This window comes from Aethalodelphis obliquidens, unplaced genomic scaffold, assembly GCF_003676395.1.
Source record: "Aethalodelphis obliquidens isolate GAN/ISIS:26980383/991018 unplaced genomic scaffold, ASM367639v1 scaffold88, whole genome shotgun sequence".
NCBI classification, from domain to species: domain Eukaryota; kingdom Metazoa; phylum Chordata; class Mammalia; order Artiodactyla; family Delphinidae; genus Aethalodelphis; species Aethalodelphis obliquidens.
The window spans coordinates 3,782,936-3,794,862 of NW_020838032.1; positions in this window are offsets into that span (position 1 = coordinate 3,782,936).

Consider the following 11,927-nt stretch of genomic DNA (forward strand, 5'->3'; position numbering starts at 1 on the left):
TATAACTCTGCTAATTCCTTAACATAAAATCATGATCCCCAAAGACCAAATCATAGTCTCAGACTCCTTTCTCTCTCTTTTTGAGCCTAGATAACCAGCCTATGCACTTATTTTCAATCCCAGAAATCAAAGGATAGGTACACTGCTCCCTCTACTGGCTTTGCAAGTGCAGTTAAAGATGAATTTAACCTCAGAACTCTTAGCCTTTTAGCAAGATTCCTTTCTCCAGTGACCAAGAAATAGAGGGATGATGCAAGCTTCTTTTTTTTTTTAAACATCTTTATTGGAGTATAATTGCTTCTCAATACTGTGCTAGTTTCTGCTGCACAACAAAGCAAATCACCCATACGCATACACATGTCCCCATATCTCCTCCCTCTTGTGTCTCCCTCCCACCCTCCCTATCCCACCCCTCTAGGTGGTCACAAAGCACCGAGCTGATCTCCCTGTGCTATGTGGCTGCTTCCCACTAGCTATCTATTTTACATTTAGTAGTATATATAAGTCCATGCCACTTTCTCACTTCATCCCAGCTTACCCTTCCGACTCCCCATGTCCTCAAGTCCATTCTCTACGTCTGCGTCTTTATTCCTGTCCTGACCCTAGGTTCTTTAGAACCTTTTTTTTTTTTTTTTTTAGATTCCATATATGTGTGTTAGCATACAGTATTTGTTTTTCTCTTTCTGACTTACTTCACTCTGTATTACAGACTCTAGGTCCATCCACCTCACTACAAATAACTCAATTTCGTTTCTTTTTATGGCTGAGTAACATTCCATTGTATATATGTGCCACACCTTCTTTATACATTCATCTGTCGATGGACACTTAGGTTGCTTAAAGTTAACCTTAACCAAAGATTTACAGAACCTTTACCAAACATCATATTAACAAGTTAATGTAAACATGTATACTCCAATAAAGATGTTAAAAAAATGTTCAAACCCTTAAAGATAAATTCTATTCAGTTATTTTTACTGATATTTGCTGGAACTATTGAAATTTTCTGATGTTGATGACCCTGGAGAGTCAAAGACCAGAAAACGAATTTAAGAAAGGAAAATAATAATACAGCCATTTCAGATGTTTCAAAGCAATGTTCCCACACATTTCCTATTATCTCTCTTCTCAATACTTGCAAAACTTTTGCCACCCCATTCTTCCATCACTGAAATGTACAAACATATACAGTGTCCACCTTCAATTTTTTCTGAATTCCCAGAAAAGTGTTTAGATGTACAGATTTTTTAAGTAAAAGTGAAAATCTTCCAGTGTCCCTGGTAATTGAAAACTAATAGGCATAATGGCAATGGTCTAAAGATGCCAGCAATTGAATTCCCCTTACAGGATGGCTTAATTGCTATTTCCCCCTTATCGATTACGTAGCAAGTAGTCCAAAGTTGATGTTTCAGAATGTATCGTCTCTCTTCCAAGGTTGCAGTTACACCCCTAACTGATGTATTCAAGCAAATTCACTTATTTGGTCATCTGGTAAATATTTACTGAGCACCTATAATGTGTTAGGCAATGTTCTAGGTGCTGCGGACTTAAGAGTGAACAAGTGACCTCATCCCCTGTTTCTCATTGAAAAGACAGAAGCCAGCTTAGTGAGTTCCCATTCATTCTCCTTACCTTTCAATGAGTTTGTACACCTCCACATATACTTGGTCAAATTCTAACTCTGTGAAGTCTTCTTTGACCAGCCTGGGCCATGAGTCTCACACCAACTCTGATTTTTCTGAAATGTCCTGTTATTAAGCCACTACACATTTCCTATCTAGACATGGGTTGGTATACAGCTGTATGCCAACAAATTAGATGTTATTCATGTCTGTTATTGCCTTGAATTAGTATTTAAAGATTTCATTGCCATCTGACTTTTCACATATATCTGTGGTTTTTCCTCAACTAAATTAAAAGTTCTTTGAAGCAAGAAATACATGACCTGACATAGAATTATATAAGAAATCTTAAAAAGGATATAAAAATAAAATCATATTAACAACCAATCTGTTTTGAAAAGAATAATATTACATTAAATACAGTTCATCAGCAAAGTTTTATATACTGTAAAAATTAAGCGGGTTATTCATAAAAATTAGATTTTTTCATGTTAAGATGTTAATTTTAGGGGCTTCCCTGGTGGTCCAGTGGTAAAGAATCCAACTTCAATGCAGGGGACACAGGTTCAATCCCTGGTGGGGGAACTACGAACCCACATGCCACGAGGCAACTAAGCCCGCGCACTGCAACTACTGAGCCTGCACGCCTCAACTAGAGAGACTGCGTGCCGCAAGCTACAGAGCCCATGCACCTGGAGCCCACATGCCACAACTAGAGAGAGAAAATCCACACGCCACAACTAGAGAGAAGCCTGCGTGCCACAACGAAGAGCCCGCATGCTGCAACGAAAGATCCTGCATGCCGCAACCCACGTGCCGCAACTAAGACCCGATGCAGCCAAAAAATTAAAAATAAATAAAAATTTTTAAAAGATGTTAATTGTAATCCTCAGGGCAATTTCTAAGAAAATAATTCATAAAACATAGTGAAAGAAACAACAGCAAGAGAATTTAAATGTCATACTAGAATGTATCTATTTAACATGAGAAAAAAGGCAATAAAGAAATCAGAGGAACAAAAAGGATATAAGATATATAGAAAACAAATGACAGGCAAAATCCTAGCTTATCAGTAATTATATTAAATGTAAATGGACTAAACATTCTAATCAAAAGGCAGATACTGGCAGATTAGATTTTTTTAATGATCCAACTATATGGTGTCTATAAGAGACATTGTTTTGATTCAAAGACACAAATAGATGAAAAGTTTAAAAATGGAAAAATGATATAGCATGCAACCAGTAACCAAAAGAGAGCTGGGGTCCTATATTAATATCAGGTAAAACAGACTTTAGGAAGAAGATTTTATGATGATGAAAGAGTCAATACATCAAGAAGATATAACAATTATAACATATATGAATCTAACAACAGAGTCACAAAATACATGAAGCAAAAATTTACATAAATGAAGGAAGAAATAGACAATTCAGCAATAATATTTGGAGTTTTCAGTAATCCACTTGCAATAATGGGTAGAACAATTAGGCAGAAGTTCAAAAAGGAAACAGAAGACTTGAAAAATATTATAAACCAACTAGACCTAACAAATATTGATAGAACACTCCACCCAGCTCCAGCACAATACACATTCTTTTTTTTTTTTTTGCGGTACGCAGGCCTCTCACTGTTGTGGCCTCTCCCGTTGCAGAGCACAGGCTCCGGACGCACAGGCTCAGCGGCCGTGACTCACAGGCCCAGCCGCTCCATGGTACATGGGATCTTCCCAGACCAGGGCACGAACCCGTGTCCCCTTCATCAGCAGGTGGACTCTCAACCACTGTGCCACCAGGGAAGCCCAATACACATTCTTTTTAAGCATGCATGAAACATTCTCCAGAATAGACTGTGTGTTAGGGGAATAAAGGAAGCCTTAATAAGTTTAAAATGATTGAAATCATACAAAGTATGTTCCTTGACCATAATGGAATGAAATTAGAAATCAATAATAGAAGTAAATTTGGAATTTTCACAAACATGAGAAAATTAAACAACACACTTTTAATAACCAGTGTATCAAAGAAGAAATCACAAAGAAAATTAGAAGAAAGTTTGAGATGAATGAAAATTAAGACACAACATGGCAAATTTGTGGAATGCAGACAAAGCAGTGCTTAGAGGAAAATTTAAAGCTTTAAATGTCTACATTTAAAAGGAAGATCTAAAATCAATAACCAAATCTTCCACCTTAGACTAGAAAAAAGAAGAGCAAACTAAAACCAAAGCAAAAATAAGAAAGGAAACAATAAAGATTAGAGTGGAAATAGATGAAATAGAAACTAGAAAAATAACAAAACAAAAATAAACTAGAAAAATAACAAAATAGATGAAATAGAAACTAGAAAAATAACAAAGTAACAAAAATAACAAAATAGAAACTAGAAAAATAACAAAACTAGAAATAGATGAAATAGAAACTAGAAAAATAACGAAAGAAATACAAAATTGACATGTCTTTAGCTAGACTGTTCAATAAAAAAAAGAGAGAAGATTCAAATTACTAAAACCAGGAATGAAAGAGGGGACATCACTATCAGCCTTATAGAAATAAAAAGGATCATAAGAAAATACTATGAACAATTATATGCCAACAAATTAGATAACCTAGATGAAATGGAAAAATTCCTAGAAAGACAGAAACTACCAACACTGACTCAAAAAGAAATACAAAATCTGAATACAGATTCTGCTATAAAATTAGTAATTGAAACACTTCCTACAAAGAAAAGACAAGACCCAAATGGCCTTACTAGTAAATTCTACCAAAGAGTTAAAGAGGAATTAACAATGCTTCTCAAATTCTTCCCCCCCAAAAAATAGAAAATATGAAACACTTTTAAATTATACTATAAGGCAAGTATTACCCTGATACCAAAACCAAAGACATCATGAGAAGAAAACTACAGACCAATATACTTCATGAATATAGGCATAAAACCCCTCACCTGATACTAACGAACCAAACCCAGCCATTTATAAAAAGAATTATACACCACCACTAAGAGCAATTTATCTTAGGAATGCAAGATTGGTTCAACATATGAAAATCAACCAGTGTAGTACACCACATTAATAGAATGAAGAGCAAAAACTACATGATCATCTTGAAAGAGATTGACAAGATAACATCTTTTATGATAAAAACACTCAGAAAACTAATACAAGGAAGTGTCACCAATCTGATGAAGGTCCTCTACTAAAATCCCACAGCTAACATCATACTTAATGAAGAAAAACTAAATACTTTCCCACCAAGATCAGGAACAAGACAAGAATGTCTGCTCTCATCACCTCTGGTCATCATTGTACTAGAGGCTCTAACCAGAGCAATTAAGCAAGGAAAAGAAATAAAAGCATCCAGATTGGAAAGGAAGTGAAATTATCTCTATTCACAGGTGACATGATCTTGTATATAGAAAATCCTAAAGAATCCAAACAAAAAAAAATATTGGAACTAATAGCTGAATCAGCAATGTTGCAGAATAGAAAATTAATATACAAAAATCAATTGTATTTCTATACACTATCAATGAACAATACAAAAATGAAATTTAAAGAACAATTCAATTTATAATAGCATAAAAGATAATAAAAATACTCAAGAATGAATTTAGTAAAAGAAGTGTAAGAATATACCCTGAAAACTACAAAGCATCATTTAAAAAACTTAAAGAACACCTACATTAATTGAAACACATCCTGCATTCATGAATCAGAAGACTTAATATTATAAGATGGCAATACTCCCCAAATTTATCTACAGATTCAACATAATCCCTTTCATAATCCTAGCTACCTTGTTTTGCAGAAATTTATAAGCTGATGATCCTAAGACTCAAACGGAAATGCAAAGGACCCAGAACAGCCGAAATAACATTGAAAAAGAAAAAATTAGAGAACTCATGTTTTCCAATTTCAAAACTTACTACAGGGAATTCCCTGGTGGTCCAGTGGTTAGGACTCTGCGCTTCCACTGCAGGGGGCACGGTTCAATCCATGGTTGGGGAACTAAGATCCTGCAAGCCATGCAGCAAGGCCAAAAAAAAAAAAAACTTACTACAAAGATACAGTAATCAAAACAATGTGAGGGCTTCCGTGGTGGCTCAGTGGCTGAGAACCTGCCTGCCAATGCAGGGAACATGGGTTCAAGCCCTGGTCCAGGAAGATCCCACATGCTGCGGGGCAACTAAGCCCGTGTGCCACAACTACTGAGCCTGCACTCTAGAACCCACAAGCCACAACTACTAAAGCCCAGATCCCATGCTCCGCAACAAGAGAAGCCACTGCAATGAGAAGCCCGCACACTGCAAAGAAGAGTAGCCCCTGCTCTCCACAGCTAGAGAAAAGCCCGCGCACAGCAACAAAGACCCAACACAGCCAAAAATTAAATAATTAATTTTTTAGAACCCAACAATGTGAGATTGGCATAAAGCTAAACATATAGATCAATGGGATAAATAGACCCATACATCTATGGCCTGGTTTATATACCAGAAATGAATCCATATATCTATAGCCATTTGATTTTCGACAAGAATGCCAAGGCCATTCATTAGGGAAAGAATAGTCCCTTCAACAACGATCCTGGACCACCGGATATCCATGGGCAAAAGAATAAAGTTGGATCCTTACCACACACAATACACAGAAATCAACTAAAAGAAGATCAATGTCCTAAAGAGCTAAAACCATAAATCTCGTAGAAGAAAATCTTCCAAGAGGGGACTCTTCATGACCTCAGATTTGACGATGCATTCTCAGATATGACACCAAAAGCATAAGCAACAAAAGAAAAAGTAGATAAGTTGGACTTCATCAAAATTAAAAGCATTTGTGCATAAAGGACATTATTAAGAAAGTAAAAGACAACCTGCAGAATGGGAGAAAAAAGTATATACATACACATCAGATAAAGGTTTAGTATGTGGAATAAATGAACTCCTACAACTCAACAGTAAAACAACAAACAACCCAATTATAAATGGGCAAAGGACTTGAATAAACAGATTCCTAAAGAAGCCATATGGCCAAAAGGCACATGAGAAAATGTCAGCATCATTAGGCATCAGGGAAACGCAAACTGAAACCACAAAGAGATACCACTTCACATGCACTAGGATCACTATAATCAAAAAGATAGATAATAAGAAGTGTTGGCAAGGATGTGGAGAAATTTGAACTGTCATACATTGCTGGAGGGAATATAACATGGTGTAGCCATTTTGAAAAACAACTTGGAAGTTCCTCAAAAATAAAACACAGGGTTGCCATATGACCCAGGGTTTTCACTCCTAGGTATAAACTTAAGAGAAATCAAAATATATTTCCACACTAATAAAACTTGTACACAGATGTTCATAGCAACCAAAAAGTAGAAGCAATCCAGTTGTCCTCAACAGATAAATGAATCAACAAAATGTGTATACTATTCATGCAATGGAATATTTTTCAGTCATTAAAAGGAATGTAGTATTGATATATACTACAACATGGATGAAAACATTATGCCAAGTGAAAGAAACCAGACATGAAAGATCACATATTGTTCTTTTTAAAGATATTTTCACTGTCCTGGGTCCCTTGCATTTCCATGACTCTTAGGATCATCAGCTCGGCCATTTCCACAAATAGAATCGATTTCATAGAAATGAAATCTATTTTGCAAATAGGCAAATCTATAGAGATAGAAAGTAGATTAGTGGTTGTCAGGGGCTCAATGAGTTGTCAGGGGGAAGAGAAAATGACCACTAATGGGTGCAGGATTTCCTTTTGGGGTGATGAAAATGTTCTAAAATTAGCTACTGGTAACGGTTGCAGAACTCTGTAAATCTGCTTAAAACTACTGAATTGCACACTTTCAAAGAGTTAATTTTATGGTATATGGATGTATGGTATATTTCAATAAAGCCGTCATTTAAAAAAATCCAGTCCATCCTAGAAAATTGGGATGGCATAGTTATTATATTCATTTTTCTTTCTAGCCCTCACAATTTATAGCAAGATGCCTTGTACATAGAAGCGCCAAAAATACATACATGTATGAATGCATATTATTGTTCACAAAATGCCCCAAATATTAGTTGGAGTTTCTCAAGGGATTCAAACTCCTTGAGGCAAAGCCCATGTTTTAAATTTCATGAACATTCACCACTATTAGACCTTGCATAATGATTACACTTAGCCTGGAAATAGTTACAGTGGGTAAAAATGCTCAGCATCTTAATCCACCTGTAACTCATGATTGTTAAGGAGGCCATGCTGTCATGGGAGGACTCTGAAGTCAGACTATCTAGGTTTAAATCCAACTTCTATGATTTAATAATGGTATGACCTTGGATGAATAACTTAACCTCTGTGAGCCTTATTTTCCTCATCAGTAAGGACAGGATTAATGATAATATTGATAGTAACCACCTTCCAGGGCTGTGTGAGGCTTAAATGAGGCAAGGGGTGTAAAGTACTAATATGGCCTTATTATTCATTCGTAGAGTTGCTCGACATTCACTGAGCACTGATTTTAATGCTCTGCCCTCAGAAGTAGAAGACAAGTAGAAGACAGAAGTAGAAGACAAATCAATGCAGTGAAGTGCTCTCGCTTGGAAAGACATCCAAAGAACACAAGAGGGGTTCCCAAGGGGTGAGAGGCTCTGTGTGTATGTGGATGGTCAGAGGCACAGGGTATGAAGAAAAGTTTTATGGAAGAAGTACCACTCGAACAGAACGTTTATTTAACTTTAAAAAAAGTATTCATTCCCCAGGTTGAGAGAAACAGGGAAATAGGACATTCCAAATGGATGGAGTGATAAAAGGAAATCATCATTTTTTCAGGGGGCTGTGATTAACTCAACACAAGAACAGATCCAAGGTGAGAGCAGTCACAGAAAAGGCTAGGGAAGCAGGAGCCGGATCGTAGAAGTCCTTGTTTTCCCCCTCACTAGGGCAGACTGAATTTCCTGGCAAGCGGGAATCACCCCTCCCCCACTCCAGCAGAGTCATTTTCTTTGGCTGATTTTCTTTCCAAAGGTCATAGAGCAAAACAGAGGAAAGACTGAACCTTTGAGGCAGCTTGAGTATTTCCAGAGTGTTCTGGTGATGTCAATGCTGACAAAGCCAGTCATTCGTTGGCTGATCATCACTGAGCACCCAGAGGCTGCAGGACAATTATCAGGAGTGACAGTTTTCCTTGATAAATGCATCTGTACTTTGCACAATTCCCAGTTTCCCTTGCGTGCTCCCAGCATGCACTACTCCCACATTGGGCACCGGAGGTTGAAACAAGATGGCAGCTCCCAGAGGAGTGCCTTCAATTACCCACAACAAGCATCTGGGCATAAGCCCCCAGCATAGGTGATTATGGCCACAGGTTAATCCAGCAGTTCCTCCTAATTGATAGCTTGGAGTATTGAAGAAGCCAGAAGTGGCCACAACTCTCCAAGTTTTTGGAAAAGCCCAGCTGGCTGAGTGTCAGCTTTCAGTTAGACCAAACCTTGGTGTGTTGTTTAACCACATCACCCTTTCCTGGAATCTGGCCCTTTGGCTGACACTCCTCTGTGGAGACAGAGTGTCCCTTTTGTGGTTCAGAAATACCATGTAGGCTTTTCTTCTGCCTCAGCATTCCCATTTCTCATTCTTTCGACTTCTTCCAATCTGTTCTTCGCTTCTCTCAGAAATACGCTCAGTCTTTCCTCCCTCGTTTTTTCAGTTTATTTTCTTCAGACTTATTTTATTTTTTTCTTTTCCTTCAAAAGACCTGATGTCCCTTTCTTTTCCTGCTCCTTGATTTCTCCATTTCTCTCTCTTTCCCTCTGCCCTCCTCCCTCCTTCTCTCACTTCCTGTCTTTCTATTTTTTTCTAAACTGACCTCAGATGAAAACAATAGATTAATCATATTGTATATTTCATAACACTCAGCAGTTTCCATGCATGGCCCTCTTTTATTTGGTTCATGTTTTTTCTAATTTCTTGTTTTTAATAATGTATTAAGCACCAATGAATCTAACAACTATTGAAACAAAAAGGGGGATCTCACAATATCCTACAGCAAAACATTTGGTAGCCTTCTATCGTAAGCCCTGGCTCCCCCACACAGGGTATCCACCATGCCGAATCCTGGCCATCATTCCTTCCTTTATTTTAATACAGTTTTATTGTTTCTACATGTAGTTCTAAAAAATGTCTTACTCTAGTTTTTTAAGTTTATGAAAGGTATGGTGCTTTTATCTACTTCTTTCTTTGTTTTAGCCTTACTTTATAGATTTCTTTTTACTTTTTATTTTGAAATAAGTTCAAAGTTACAAAAAAGTTTCAAGGATAGTACATAACTCCCATAGAGCCTTACTGATATATATTATTTATATTTTACTTATGTATTTGTTTGTTTGTAGAGAGAGAGTTATTATTCTCCAACTCATTTGAAAATAAGTTGCATACATCTTCCTTCTTTAGCCCCTAACACAGGGGTCCCCAACCCCTGGACCATGGACCAATACCAGTCTGTGGCCTGTTAGGAACCGGGCTGCACAGCAGAAGGTGAGTTGCAGGCAAGTGAACGAAGCTTCATCTGTATTTACAGCTGCTCCCCATCGCTTGCATTACCACCTGAGCTCCGCCTCCTGTCAGATCAGCAGCGGCATTAGATTCTCATAGGAGCACGAACCCTACTGTGAACTGCGCATGTGAGGGATCTAGGTTGCGCACTCCTTATGAGAATCTGATGCCTGATGATCTGCGGTGGAGCTGAGGGGTGATGTTAGCGCTGGGGAGTGGTTGCAAATACAGATTATCATTAGCAGAGAGGTTGAACTGCACAGAGGCCATGATAAATCAATTGCTTGCAGACTCATATCAAAACGCTATTAGTGAGTGGCAAGTGAAAACAAGCTCAGGGCTCCCACTGATTCTGCATTATGGTGAGTTGTATAATTATTTCATTATATATTACAATGTAATAATAATAGAAATAAAGTGCACAATAAATGTAATGTGCTTGAATCATCCCGAAACCATCTCCCCCCACACACCCCTGCCTGATCCATGGAAAAATTGTCTTCCATGAAACCGGTCTCTGGTGTCAAAAAGGTTGGGGATCACTGCCCTAACACATCAGTGTGTATTTCCTAAGAATAAGGAAAATCTCTTACATAACCACAAATGAGGAAATTTAACATTGATACTATGCTTATACTTTAGCAACAGTCCATTTTTAACTATCCCAATACAGTAAGTCCCCCACATGTGAACCTTCAACTTGCGAACGTTCAAAGATGTAAATGTGCATTTTCATGTCCAATCATGTAACTTACTTCAAGTGTCTGGCATTATCTGTAAAAATTGGGTACCTAGACTAACTTTATTGGACTTATAAACAAATTGGACTTGCGAACGCACTCTCAGAATGGTACTCGATCATATGTAGGGGACTTACTATAACAGCATTTACAGCAGTTTTTTCAAGTACAAAAATCTGATTCAGATTTGCACATGACATTCAGTTGTGTGTCTCTAGTCTTCTTTAACCTCAAACATTTCCTCCACAATTCTTTACTCTTCATGACATTTAATATTTGTCTGGTATCTTGTTAACATCACTCAATTTGGGTTCTCCTGATGTTTCCTTTCTATTGCATTCAGGATACACTTTTTTGGCAGGAATACCACAGAAGTGATGCTATGTGCTATGTAAATCACATCCAAAGGCCCCTCATTAGTGACTTTAGCTTTGATCCCTTGATTATGGTGCTACCCTGTTTCTCTAGATGACATATTTGCATATATTCTTTGGAAAATTACTATTTCACTTAATAGCACACTGTTAAGACTCACCCACATTGATGCATGTCACTTTTCTCTCTCCCACACCCACCCACAGACACACACACCAACCTACACACACACACACACACACACACACATACACACACATTTTCTTATTTTCTTTCTTCCTGTCTTCAATTTTCCAGCCACATTCTTACTCAAAATCAATTTGGAAGTATACAACTCTTAGCTGAAGTATGTACCATCTCTTGTTCAATTACTACAGACTAAATCTCCAAAGATTGGTGTATAACGTGCCAAAGATATGTGTTGTTATGAAAATAGGTGGCTTAGCAAAGAAGCAGATACCAAAGAGATCATAAAGGGACCCTTCGCCTTTTACTCACTCACCCAACTAACCTGTCGACATTCATTAACTGAGTAACTATTATGTTCCCAGCACCAGGCTTGACTAGAAGGGGGCATAAAAGTACAAAACCACAAAGGGCTTAGAAGCCCAGTATATACACACACACACCCCACCAGCAG